Source organism: Rana temporaria, chromosome 1, assembly GCF_905171775.1.
Source record: "Rana temporaria chromosome 1, aRanTem1.1, whole genome shotgun sequence".
NCBI classification, from domain to species: domain Eukaryota; kingdom Metazoa; phylum Chordata; class Amphibia; order Anura; family Ranidae; genus Rana; species Rana temporaria.
The window spans coordinates 291,755,843-291,769,720 of NC_053489.1; positions in this window are offsets into that span (position 1 = coordinate 291,755,843).

The following is a 13,878-nucleotide window of genomic DNA, read 5'->3' on the forward strand; positions in this document are numbered from 1 at the left end:
CGGAAAAAAATATTAAATATTCCATGGACTCAACATGCCTCTTAGCAAATACCTTATGGTGTCTACTTTCCAAAAAAATGGTAATTTGGAGGTGTTTGAACTGTCCTGGCATTTTCTGCCCAACACTAGAAGCCTATGCAATACATCATCCACTCTTCTAACCACTTGAAGACCGAAACCTTTTCTGACATGTTTTCTGCAATTTTTTTGTCACACAGTATTTGTGCAGCGATTTTCAAAATGCAAATTTTTGGAAAAAAATACAATTTTTTTTTTAATTTTATTTCTTTATTTTTCCTTTTTTCTACAAATTCTTACATCATACAAGCATAATAGTCATACCCCCAAATACCCCATTCCTCCTCCCATTCTTCCCTTCCGCTTGTAAAGCAAGGATAAGAAAAAAAGAGCAAATAATAATGGGCTACTACTTGGTTATCTCTTAAGTGGCCTTGGCCTCTTACCGCTAGGCCTACCTAGTGGTGCTCCACCTGGTACTACTATCCTTACCAGGCACTCCTCTTCCTCGTCCCTTACATGCACTCATCCCTCTCAGAACTTCTCTTTTTGCCATAAGCCTAATGCCGCGTACACGCAATCATTTTTCGGGTTGTAAAAAGTTTTTTTAAAATGTAATTTAAAATGAGGGTGTGGGCTTCAGAGCATTTTTCGGGTTCTGAAAAACGTCCAATTTTTTTTCCGAACACGCTCTATTTTTTCACGACGTTTTAAACTATGTCGTTTTTCGGGTTGTAAAAAATTATAGTGTGTGGGTTTTTAACGAAAAACCCGCGCATGCTCAGAAGCAAGTTTTTTATCGAAAATTCCCTTCGTCTGTATGGAACTCCGACGGAGAAAAAAAACGCATGCTCAGAATCAAGTCGACGCATGCTTGGAAGCACTGAACTTAATTTTTCTCAGCTTGTTGTAGTGTTGTACGTCACCGCTTTTAGGGCGGTTGGAATTTGGTGTGACAGTGTGTATGCAAGACAGCTTGAACAGAATTCCGTCAGAAAAATCTGTCTGAGAAATTCCGATCATGTGTACGGGGCATTCGTTTCCATTAGGTCACCTTTCAACAGTTAAGTGCTTTTTTTTCTATCTTTTTCCTTTTTCTTTCCTTCTCTCTCCCTCTCTAATAATTAAACACTGATCCCTCTTGCTTCCCACCAAGGTTTCCAGATGTTATCGTATTTTATTAACGCCCCTTGCTTTAATGCACAAAAACACAATATATTGCCCAATTGTAAAGTATAAAAGATAATCTTAAGCCAATTAAATAGATATCAAACATGACATGCTTTAAAATTGCGCATGCCCGCGCAGTGGCAACAAACTAAGTACCTTTTTAAAAGCTTTTAGAGGTTACCAGTTTAGATTTAAACAGGAGGGGCCAGATTCATAAAGACTTACGACGGGCGTATCAGTAGAAATAAGTCCGAATCCGCGGCGTCGCAACTTTAAGCGTATGCTCAAACTGAGATACGCTTAAATGTTGCTAAGATATGACCAGCGTAAGTCTCATACGCCATCGTATCTTAACTGCATATTTATGCTGGCCACTAGGGGCGTGTACGCTGATTTATGCCTAGAATATGTAAATCTGCTAGATACGCCTATTCACGAATGTACACGCCCGGCCGTCGCAGTAAAGATACGCCGTTTACGTAAGGGGTTTTCAGGCGTAAAGATAAACCACCAAAAAGATGGCGCAGCCAATGTTAAGTATGGACGTCGGAACCGCGTCAAATTTTTCAAATTTCACTACGTTTGCGTAACTCGTCTGTGAATGGGGCTGGCCGTAATTTACGTTCACGTTGAAAGCATTAACGATTTGCCGACGTCATTTGGAGCATGCGCACTGGGATACGTCCACGGACGGCGCATGCGCCGTTCGTTAGAAACGTCAAATACGTGGGGTCACTAGTATTTTGCATAGAACACGCCCCCAACCAGCCTATTTTGAATTAGGCAGGCTTACGCCGGCCCAGTTTCACTGCCCGCCGTAAGTTACAGCGCAACTTCTTTGTGAATACAGGACCTGCTGCTCTAACTTACGGCGGCGTAGTGTATCTGAGATACGCTACGCCCGCCGAAATCTATTTGAATCTAGCCCAAGGTCTATTGCTAGAATTACTGCCTTTGATCTGACAATCACGGTGATACCATGGGGGGACACAGGGGTGCTTTTTTTATTATTTATTTTGCTTTTTTTATTTTATTTGTACACTGTCCCGTTAATTATTTTTTTTATCGCATTTATTGTTATCACAGGGAATGTAAATATCCCCCTGTGATAGCAATAGGCAGTGACAGGTACTCTTTTTTTCTGGATAATCTGGGGTCTATTAGACTCTAGATCTTTCCTCTGCCCTTAAAGCGTCTGACCACACCAAGAACAGTGCGATCAGATGCTTTCCTAATTAAAAAAAATCGCTGTTCTTAACTAACGGGGGGTTATAGCAGCGGGACAAAAGGTAATCCAAGTGAACTGTTTACATCAAATTTATTTTACCCCGGTTCGCTTATGTAAGATGGTTAGATTGGAGTCCTCTGAATGTCATAAGTGCCACAGTGCTACAGGAATTTTTTTCAATATGATCTGGGAATGCTCCAAAATACATTGGTTCTGGTACAGTATTACTTCCTTTATGGAAACAACCCTGGCTTTACCCAATATATGTACCCCTTGCCAGGTGTCTTTTGGGTGATATTATTGAGGAAGGTTTAGGTGCTGCTCAAAAAGTATATGTGCCTTTTTTTTTTCTATGCAAAAAAAGGCAATTGCCCTTTGTTGGAAAAAAAACGGAACGCCTATGCATAAAATGACTTATACTGCTAGGGGGTGCCCAATACAATTTGATAGAATATGGTCTGCGTTAACTTCTAAGGTCTCAGGAGAGATTAAAGCCTAACTAAAGTAGGGGATATGATGTGGATGAAGAAATCTCTGCCAAGAAAAGTGAAAAAAAATAATAATATGCTGAAGCATAGGGGCAATCTGCGCACTGACCATCCCAGCACACATGCTTCACGATATACACTCTTTTTTTAACTGCGGTAGAAAAATCTCCTCTTACAGTGCTGCAATCACGGACGTATGTATTCTGAAAGCACACCCTGTTGCTGTCAGAATAAACAGATCAGCTGTAGCTGAATGACGTTCCTGCAAAGAAAATAATGCTTAACAATAAAACACAGTAACAACAGAACATTAACTCAATAAAACAACAACTATTTGTGGCTTTTTTATTTCTTTATTCTTTTTTACTTTTTTGTAGAAAACTGCAAATGTTCCAGGCTAGGTTCTCGAAAAATGCAATAGCCAGTTTCCTGACTATCTAACATCTTTTGAGACCCTGTGTGAATGTGTGCCCTAGACCAGTGGTCATCAACCCTGTCCTCAGGGCCCACTAACAGGCCAGATTTTATGTATTACCTTGGGGAGATACAGACTAGAATAGTGCAATCACTGAGCAGTAAATTATATCACCTGTGATGTATTTCAGTTATCTTGCAAACCTGGCCTGTTAGTGGGCCCTGAGGACAGGGTTGATGACCACTGCCCTAGACTGTGCTGTACCCTATACTAATACTCCACTGGTGCATGGTAGCGACGGAAACTGCCCCTTGAGGCAGAGATCCAGTTGGCCAGGACAGGAGGGACAAAGATAGCGGGTTTCATGCCTATATCCGCATCTATTACAGACACATTTCTTTTGGGGTGCTCTTTGGGTCAGGGTACCAGGTAGGACATCCGGAAAATGGCACTCATGCAGCCGGCTCACTGCATCTGGATTGGGAAATTGGGCTACAGCACCTTTTGCATACAAAAGGGTTGCGAGGTTCTCTTTTTAGGAAGGATCCACTTCTTCCTGGTGCGTTGTATAGTACAAAAGCATTGAACACAGCCAATTGGAATAAATATACAGACATTTTTTGTACCAGCGCCTGGAAATTAAGTACAGCGCCATTATCTGGTCGTTGAAGTCCACCCCTCCCATGTTAAGGTTGTAGTCTTGGACGCAGAGGGGCTTCTTAACAACACCAGTTGATGATGCAATTTGGAATATCGTATCTGCGTGAATTTAAGACGGTACAAAAATATTCCGTTTGTTCTTCCACTTCATTGCAAGCAATTCATTATTTCTCAAGCAGGTTCTCCTTCCCCATTTACAGTAAGTTGGGTATTTACAAGCCGTTACAAGCGCTTGTATAAAAATCGTCCATTTACAAATGGTACCCTTTACTGAACAAAGGAGACACCAAGTCTCAAACAATCTTGCCACTGCTCCCTATTTAGTCTGGGCAGTGGCGGGGTTTCACGTAAATAACTTTTCCCTTGTAAATCAGGAAACTCCATGTATAGCTTGTTGCCCTCTCACATAGCTTAAACATTTTGGGCCTGATCCACAAAAGGGATACGCCGGCGTATCTACTGATACGCCGTCGTATCCCTGTTTCTATCTATGGAACTGATCCACAGAATCAGTTTCACATAGATAGGCAGAAGATCCGACATGTGTAAGGGACTTACACTGTCGGATCTTAGGATGCTGTACCCCAGCTGCCGCTGGGGGCATTTCTCGTCGAAATCCAGCGTCGGGTATGCAAATTAGCACTTACGGAGATCTACGAAGCTTTTACGCTTAGTTTTTTCTCCGTAAGTATTAGTTTGCCGTCGCAAAATTAGGGCTGCTTTTACAAGGTCTAAACTGTTTACACCTCGTAAAAGGAGACCCTTCTATCCTGCGTCGCTGTCATTTTTTTTTTACATTTTTTTTTTCCCGCCGCAACTTTTTTTTTTTACGCCCGTCGCGATTCTCAAAACCCGGCGCAACGTAAAACCGCGCAAAGCACGTCGGGAAAATAACGTCGGGAGCATGCGCAGTACGTCCGGCGCGGGAGCGCGCCTAATTTAAATAGGACTCGCCCCATTAAATTAGGAACGCCTTGCGCCGGATGGATTTAAGTTACACCGCTCAAAATTTCTAGGTAATTGCTTTGTGGATCGGGCACTTAGGTAGAGATTTTGCGGCGGTGTAACTTAAATCCGAATATTTAAGTTAAGCCCGCTCGTTGTGGATCAGGCCCTTTGACCCCATATCTGGCACACTTGCTGAAAAGAAACTGTTAGAAAGCAAGGTGGCCAGAAAAATTTACGAGGGACTCATCTATGCGGACAAATTGTTGGGGCATATACAAGTCTGCAAATTTTTGGTTAAAATTATTTAAGAGGGGCTGAGTTATATGGAGCCGATCATATTTGGGGTTACCCCAAGGATAACAGAGTTCATTGTCATTGAAGTGCATAAACCGTATGTATTCTCATATCCATGACAGCACACGTGTTCCCCCCTACACGGAAGCACCAATCACGTACTAAGTACGTGATCTGGTGCAGGGCGGCCACTCTCCAGCAATAAATATATGGTAAACGGTCCGCAACAGGTTAAACATTGCCCCAGTCTGCACCTGTTTCAGCAATATTCATATGAATGATTTATATTTAACTCTATACAGTAGGGATAAAACAATGACGTCCTTGTGACGTCATTTCGCGCAATGCACGGCGGGAAATTTAGGGACGGCGCATGCGCATTTCATTCGGCGCAGGGACGCGCTTCATTTAAATGAAACACGTCCCCTACCCGCCCAATTTGAATTCCGCGCCCATACGCCGCGAGAGATGCACTACGCCGCCGTAACTTACGGCGCAAATTCTTTCTGGATTCGAACCAAAGAGAAGTAAGTTACGGCGGCGTAGCGTATCTCAGATACGCTGTGCCGGGGCAGATCTTTGTGGATCTGCCCATAGTTTTTAGGCATCCGGACGATCGTTTATTTGTATCCCATTGTTGTGTGTTTTGTCTTGTGCTTTGTATTGTTTAGTGGCCACAACTTGGTGATAATTTGATGCTTGTTTCCCATTGTTGTTTAGTGTTAAATTTCAAGTATCTCTACTTATTTTCCTCCTATTGTGGAGTTTTATGATATATATCAATAAATTATCATATTTTACTATTTCCAATACATTGCATACAGTGTCACTTATTCGGTCCTTTGGTCCCTTAACGACCGTCGCATGTAAATATACGTCGGCAGAATGGCACGTACAGGCAGATGGATGTGCTGGTACGTCCCTGCCTAGACGTGGGTCGGGGGACCGATCGGGACCCCCCCCGGTACATGCTGCGGTCGGTAATTGTCTGGGAGCGATCCGGGATGAGGGGGCGGCTTTTCGTTTCTAGCCACCCCTTCGCGATCGCTCCCAGCGAATCATCTGCCGCCTCTGCCCGCCCTGCCTGTGTAAGTGTAAAAACAGGCAGGGGGAAGTGATGTCATCTCTCCTCGTGGCGGTCTTTTTGACCAACGCTGAGGAGAGAGAAGACATCAGAACTGTGAGTTGCACTTAACAGTACACTGACACAGTCACACATAGGCACGCAACCCCCCCAGTCACAACCCGATCACCCCCCCAGCCCCCTGTCACAGTGTCAGTGATCATTTATTTTCTGATCACTGTATTTAGTGTAATTTGTGACAGAAAAAAGTGTTAGGGCAGTTAGCTTTAGGCCCCTTTAGGTCCAGGGTAGCCCCCTACCCCCCCCCCCTTAATAAAGGTTTAACCCCTTGATCACCGCCCTAGTTAAAAGCTGTGTAAATTCCAGAAAATGTACCCTAGTTTGTAGACGCTATAACTTTTGCGAAAACCAATAAATATACGCTTATTGCGATTTGTTTTACTAAAGACATGTGGCTGAATACATTTTGGCCTAAATGTTTGACTAAAATTTATATTATTCGATATTTTTTACTTTTTGTTATAAGAAAAATATTTTTTTTCCAAAAATTTACAGTCTTTTTCTGTTTATATCGCAAAAAATAAAAATCGCAGAGGCAATCAAATACCATCAAAAGACAGCTCTATTTGTGGGAAGAAAAGGACGCAAATTTTGTTTCGGTACAACATTGCATGACCGCGCAATTACCAGTTAAAGCAGCGCAGTGCCAAATTGTAAAAACACCTTTGGTCCTTTAGCTGCATATTGGTCCTGGGCTTAAGTGGTTAAAGTATTGTAGGGGTACCCATTTTTTGTTTATATGATGGGGACAAGAGCCTCTTCCTGACAGCCCTGGCTATTGGTTGTCGGGGGCGGGGGGCTTATCAAAATCTGGAAGCATTCTTTAACAAGAGGGCCCCCAGATCCCGCCCCCCTATGTGAATGGGTATTGGGTACATTATACCCCTACCCATTCACCAAAAAAGGTGTAAAAAAGTAAAAACCACAACAGACAGTTTTTGACAATTCCTTTGTTAAAAAAAGAAAAAAAAAATTCCCGCGATATCAACCCATCTTCAATCATGCTGCCTGACAGCCCCAAAAAATAAATAAAAAAGATCTGCCTTGATGGGAGGCCTCACAGCGACTGCTGTCTCTTGACCGTGACAGCTGTTATATAAGCAAGGGTGATCGGATCACATACGCGTGCGCTTCTGCACATGAACTTGGCAGGAGGCGGCGCGTTTATAAATGTTTATTTTTTCTTATTTATTTTACCTTTTATTTTTTACACTGTTCTTTTTTATTATTATCACTTTAATTCCCATTACAAGGAATGTAAACATCCCTTAGAAAAAAGCATGACAGGTCCTCTTAAATATGAGATATGGGGTCAAAAAGACCTCAAATCTCATAGGCCCCGTACACACGACTGAGTTTCTCGGCAGAATTCAGCCAGAAACTCGATCGGAGCTGGATTCTGCCGAGAAACTCGGTCGTCTGTACACTTTTCACCGAGGAAGCCGACGAGGAACTCGTCGGGCCAAATAGAGAACATGTTCTCTATTTCCTCGTTGTTCAATGAGGAAAGTTGGCCCGCCGAGGAACTCGATGTGTTTGGCACGTCGAGTTCCTTGGACGTGTGTACGGGGCCATATTTAGACTTGAATGCAAATTTGTCAACTTGTCAGTGTCCCTTTAACCACTTAAGACCCAGACCATTACGCAGGTAAAGGACCTGGCCAGTTTTTGTGATTCGGCACTGCGTCGCTTTAACTGACAATTGCTCCGTCGTGCAATGTGACTCCCAAAAAAAATTGGCATCCTTTTTTCCCACAAATAGAGCTTTCTTTTGGTGGTATTTGATCACCTCTGTGGTTTTTATTTTTTGCGCTATAAACAAAAAATAGAGCGAGAGTTTTGGAAAAAAAAACAATATTTTTTACTTTTGGCTATAATAAATACCCCCCAAAAAGATATAAAAAAAACATTGGGCCAGATCCACGTACATCGGCGCAAATATAGACCGGCGTAGCGCATCTCATTTCCGTTACGCCGGCTCAACTTAGAGACGTAAGTGCCGTATCCTCATAGTATTTGCGCCCAAATTTGCGCAGGCGCAGCGTAAATTCCGAGGCGTAAGCCGGCGTAATTCAAAGTGGGAAGGACGTGGGCGTGTTCCATTGAAATGAGCTGTGACCCCATGCAAATGAAGTGCCGGCCAGACTGCGCATGTGCATGACGGCGACTATGGTCAGAGCCTCTCTGCGCATGCTCAGAACTCGGCCCGGCGCAATCAGTGAGATAGGAACTAGGCCCGGCGTACTTAGTGAGATACGCCCAGTGCATAAATAGGCCCAGACATACGCCCTTCCATTGCAAAAGTACATCCATTTGTTTCCCTTCCTGAAGCAAGGTGCCTTTGTTTTGTTGCCTGTGGCTGTTTGTTGGTTTGTGTCGTGTCGTTGTGTTTTTTGGAGAGTGTCTTTGATCGTGTGTTTTGGAAAGATGAGTGAGAGGAAGAGAAAGCTGAACTACTCCTCGCAGGAGAAGGAGATTATTGTGAGGGCCATTACCAGATTTGGTAGTTTGCTGCATGGCCCTGAGAGTGCCAACACCACCCAGGCCAGGAGGAGGCAGATACTGCAGGATATCACAGACGATGTCAATGCGTTGCGGGTGAGACCCGGACCCGCAATGGGATACAAAAATAAATAAATAAATCTCAGGCGTGTGGTCCGTGGGAAGCTGGCCAAGATCGTGGCTCATGCCAGGGGCACTGGAGGGGGACCACCATGCAGTATTAGGCTGACTGCTGAGGAGCGTGCGGTGGCCCAGTGCTTCCACAAGCAGCAAGTGGAGGGCCTGCCTGGCTTTGACTCCATTGAGGAGGCCGTGAGGACAGGTAAGTGTTTTTTTTTTCTATCTGGTGAGTAGCATGTGGGGGGGGGGGGTTGGGAATATGTGACAAGTGTGTGGATCCTCCAACCTGTGTATGTTTTGTGTCATCCACAGATGTGCAGGAGGGTGCTGGGCCAACTGGACAGTCCGCAGCCTCCACCGGACACGAGTTTGAGGTAGACACCCAGGCAAGCCCGGAGTCCTCTGAGGAGGTTGAGGAGGAGGAGGTTGAGGAGGAGGTGGTGTTGGGGAATGATGTCACGCTCCATTTGGAGGAGTCTCCCCCTAGGGCTGGCAGCAGTCAGGCCTCCATCAGGGGTAGCCCCTCCCACTCCTCCCCCAACAGGGCTTCCCCCCCAGGGGTCTCCCCTACTCCCAGGCCACAAGCCTCATCTGGAGGCAGGAAGGCGACCCGCAAGACCAGGGGGCTGGCAGAGCTTCTGCCGGCAAATCTGCGGAGGGACCAGGCCCTTCAGACCCGCCATCTGGGTCAGGTCACCCAGACTTTGGGCCGGATGGAGGAGAGCCTGGCCTCCATCAAGGAGTCAGTTCAGGACATGGGCTGCAACTCTCTGGCAATGATAAACTGCTGCAATGACCTGCAGACTGCCACAGCAGGCGTGGGTCAGGAGGTGCGTGCGTGCCAGGCCAATACGGCAGCCCTCAATGTGGGCCTCACATGGATTGCCCAGGCCTTGGAGGGCAGGCCGCCAGGTGGGCAGAGACCAGGGGATGCTCCTCCTTCCCCTGATTCTCCTCCCCCCCATGAGTCTCCCCTGCGGAGCCCGGGTCGTGGCTGGCCCAGGCGTGGGTCACGCCAGCGGCGTTAAGTTTTTCTCTTTTTTTGTTTTCAGTGTTTTTTTTTATTCTTTTTTTACTGTGATTATGATTTGTTTTATGTTTGTGAATGATGTATGATTGTGGGGGTGACATTCCTGCCGGAAAAGGGGTGTCACCCTCAGTTGTGGTGGAGAAGGGATCCCCAGGACCAGGGAGAAGTGATCCCCAGGTCCGTGTGAATGGTGTATGAATGTACAGTGACATAATTGGAGCCTTGGCGTGGCGTTGCTGCTCCCAAGTCCAATTTGATGAGGATGCGATGTGTCTGTGCCAGGGACCACAGTGGTGTGCATGCATGCTCATTGTGCCATGATTAATGTGTGTGTTTAACGTGCAAAGATGCCTAATGCGCGCATCTAAAGCCAGTAGTATAGCTATGACCATGGATGCCCCTGGCATGTTGGCATACAGATTGTTGTCCTGCAAGTGTGGCTGCTCAGCTCGTCCCTAACGGTGTTGCTTTAGCTGACCTGCACACATATGGTGCAAAGTTAAAGCGGTGGTTCCCCCTTAAAAACAACTTTTTTTATTCCACTGCCCCCCCACATTACAATCGAATTAAGGCTCTTATTTTTTTTTTGCTGCTGTACATACCTTGATACAGCATCTTCACCCGTGCATCCGGGTTGCGAGTCCCGTTCCTCACATGCTGTTGATTGACGTTTTGCCCAAAAACGAGCTCTCCCCTGTCGCGTAAGCCGCGTCACGGTTGGCGAAAGCCGCGTCACGGTTGGCGAAAGGAGCCGAACGGCGAGTCGGCGCTATACTGTGCATGCGCATCGCCGTTCGGCTCCTTTCGCCAATCGTGACGCGGCTTACGCGACGGGGGGAGAGCTCGTTTTTGGGCAAAACGTCAATCAACAGCATGTGAGGAACGCCCACTCCCGCGGGACTCGCAACCCGGATGCACGGGTGAAGATGCTGTATCAAGGTATGTACAGCAGCAAAAAAAAAAATAAGAGCCTTAATTCGATTGTAATGTGGGGGGAACCACCGCTTTAAAGCTGCTTTTATGAGGGGTAACTTTAGACCGGACGTACAGCTGATGCGCAAAGCGCGTAGCCTGCGCCGGTCAAACGTACTTTTGTGGATCGCTGTATCTCCCTCATTTGCATAGCAAAACAATGGTGCGTCTAGCGTATTTTTGCGCACACGATGCGCCGGTGTAATCTTTTTACGTTGGTCGGAAAAATCTGGTTTTCAGGCGTATCTCGTTTTGGGGATACGCCGGCGCATATTTACACTTACACCGCGCATCTCGAGATATGCCGGCGTAAGTGCTTTGTGGATCTGGCCCCCTATTTTTTTCTCAGTTTAGGCCGATACGTATTCTTGTACATATTTTTGGTAAAAAAAAAATCGCGATAAGCTTTTAACGATTGGTTTGCGCAAAATTTAGAGCGTTTACAAAATAGGAGATAGTTTTATGGCATTTTTTATTAATATTTTTTTTTCACTACTAATGGCGGCGATCAGCCATTTTTCCGTGACTGCGGCATTATGGCGGACACATCAGACAATTTTGAAAAAATTTTGGGACCAAAAATTGCTATATAAAAATACATTGTTTACTGTGAAAATGACAATTGCAGTTTAGAAGTTAACCACTAGGGGGCGCTGTAGGGGTTATGTGTGACCTCATATGTGTTTCTAACTGTAGGGGAGCGGGGCTGGACATGTGATGTCACTGATCGTCTTTCCCTATATCAGGGAACAGACGATCAGTGACATTGCCACTGTGAAGAACTGGGAAGGTGTGTTTACACACACCTCTCCCTGTTCTTCAGCTCCTGTGACCGATCGCGGGACACCGGCGGCGATCGGGTCTGCGGGTCCCGCGACTGCGGTCACATAGCTTCGGACCGGGTCGCGGGCGCGCGACCCACGGCTGGGCACTTAAAGGGGACGTACAGGTACGTGCTTGTGCCCAGCCGTGCCATTCTGCCGACGTAAATGTGCAGGAGGCGGTCCTTAAGTGGTTAAGAGGTATGGGCGGAAGTGACATTTTAACGACGTTTCCGCCCTGCTATGGTATGGAGATGGGTGGGGGCCATCTTCCCTTCACTCGTCTCCATACCCAGCAAGGACCACTATTATCGTAAACCGGACTGCTGCCTGAAGACTAGGATACCTGGGTTATCCTAGTCTTAATATCCTAGTAATAACAAATATATCTCTCTTCAAAGTGCCGTTGTATATAGTCATGCGGCGGTCAGGAAGTGGTTAACAGTGTAGAATATGGACACACTAGTGACCCAACTAAAAAATCCTTGGAAGTTAACCAAAAAAATCTTTGCACATGGTAACAAGGCTGGTCGTTTACTTGAATATCTGGTCAGACCTGACTAAGTACACACTTTTATTCCCTGTATCCAAGTATCTAGTAATCAAATTGGTACTGCCCCTCATGAGGTTCTGGATGCTTTCATTCCTCACTTTACACCTCCACAGTTCACTATATGGATAATAAACAATCATCCGATTATATGACTCAGATTACTCTCCCTTCTTTGTCCTCACGTAGGAGGGAGGAGTTTGATGCACGTATCTCCATTGAGGAGATCGAACTTGCCATCTCGCAGCTGCCTACCCATAAGACTCTAGACCTTGATGGCTTTCTATCCGAATGGCATGCTAATTTCAAACAGTTGTTGAACCCTTTTCTCCTTCATACAATTACTGAGGCATTGGATGCTGGGGTTCTTCCTCCATCAATGTGGAAAGCGTTGATTGTCATTCTTTTAAAGCCACATAAGGGCCCTCTTAAATGTGATTCACACAGACCTATCTCCTTAAATAATATCGATGTTAAAATTTTGACTAAGGTTCTGGTGAATTGTTTGGGTACAGCGATTGCGAGATTGGCGAGGGGAGACAAGGATGGTTTTATTCCTAATAAATAAACATGTTCGCCAGCACACCATGGATTTTGAATTGCAGTCCAAAACTTTAGTTGCAGAAAGATCAAATCACAACCGGTTAAGTGCAATATTTCGGAGCCATGCAGGACCTTTTCGTCAGGCATGTGATCACACACACTTTGTTAAAAAGTGAAAAAAATTATTTGCTACTTACAAAACATTTGGGGCCGACGCTATTTGCTGGTTAAAGGGCATTAAACATTACACACTGTACCAATAATATTGTAGAAACCCATTTGTAAATGAAACCTGCAAACACTTCTTGCAGGTTTAATTCACACAGGAGCTGAATTGTAGTCCCCTGAAATAAGAGCAAAAACCAGTGTCGGACTGGTGGGGAAGTTGTGCATATGAGATATGGACACAGTATGGGATTAAGTTGTTTTCCAAATTTGGTCTTTAAATTATTAAATTCATTCGATTTGCCCTCTGCATGGTGAGCACATAGTGGTTGAAAGGGTATAGTAAATTATGGATAGTTGTTCCAGAAACTTTATCAATGTAACTGAACATATGATGGAAATTTTCTTGGCTGTCCAAGCTTAGTGACTCTTTCTGAGCCACCTGGAACAATTGTGTAGCATGCAAACTGTGCAGCACTCCTTATATGAATACTTGTTCAAGATCAGTGACTCAAAAAACGGAAGCCAAAAGATTGGAAATCCTCCAATTATCTTCCACCCGTCCATCCTGCTAACAAATGTATTCTACAACATTTGTTTGCCCCAAACTCTACTGCACCTATTTTTTCTTATTGCAAAAAGATTAGTCAGATAGGGAAATTATACAGACAACACACATTTGTAACAAGAAAACAAATTTATTAATTTTTAAAAGACAAGACACAATTTTGTTTTGAAAAACAACACAAGAAAGCTAGCCTGAGTTCAAGTCTGAAATATTCAGAAAAATCCTACTAATATCTTTAGTAT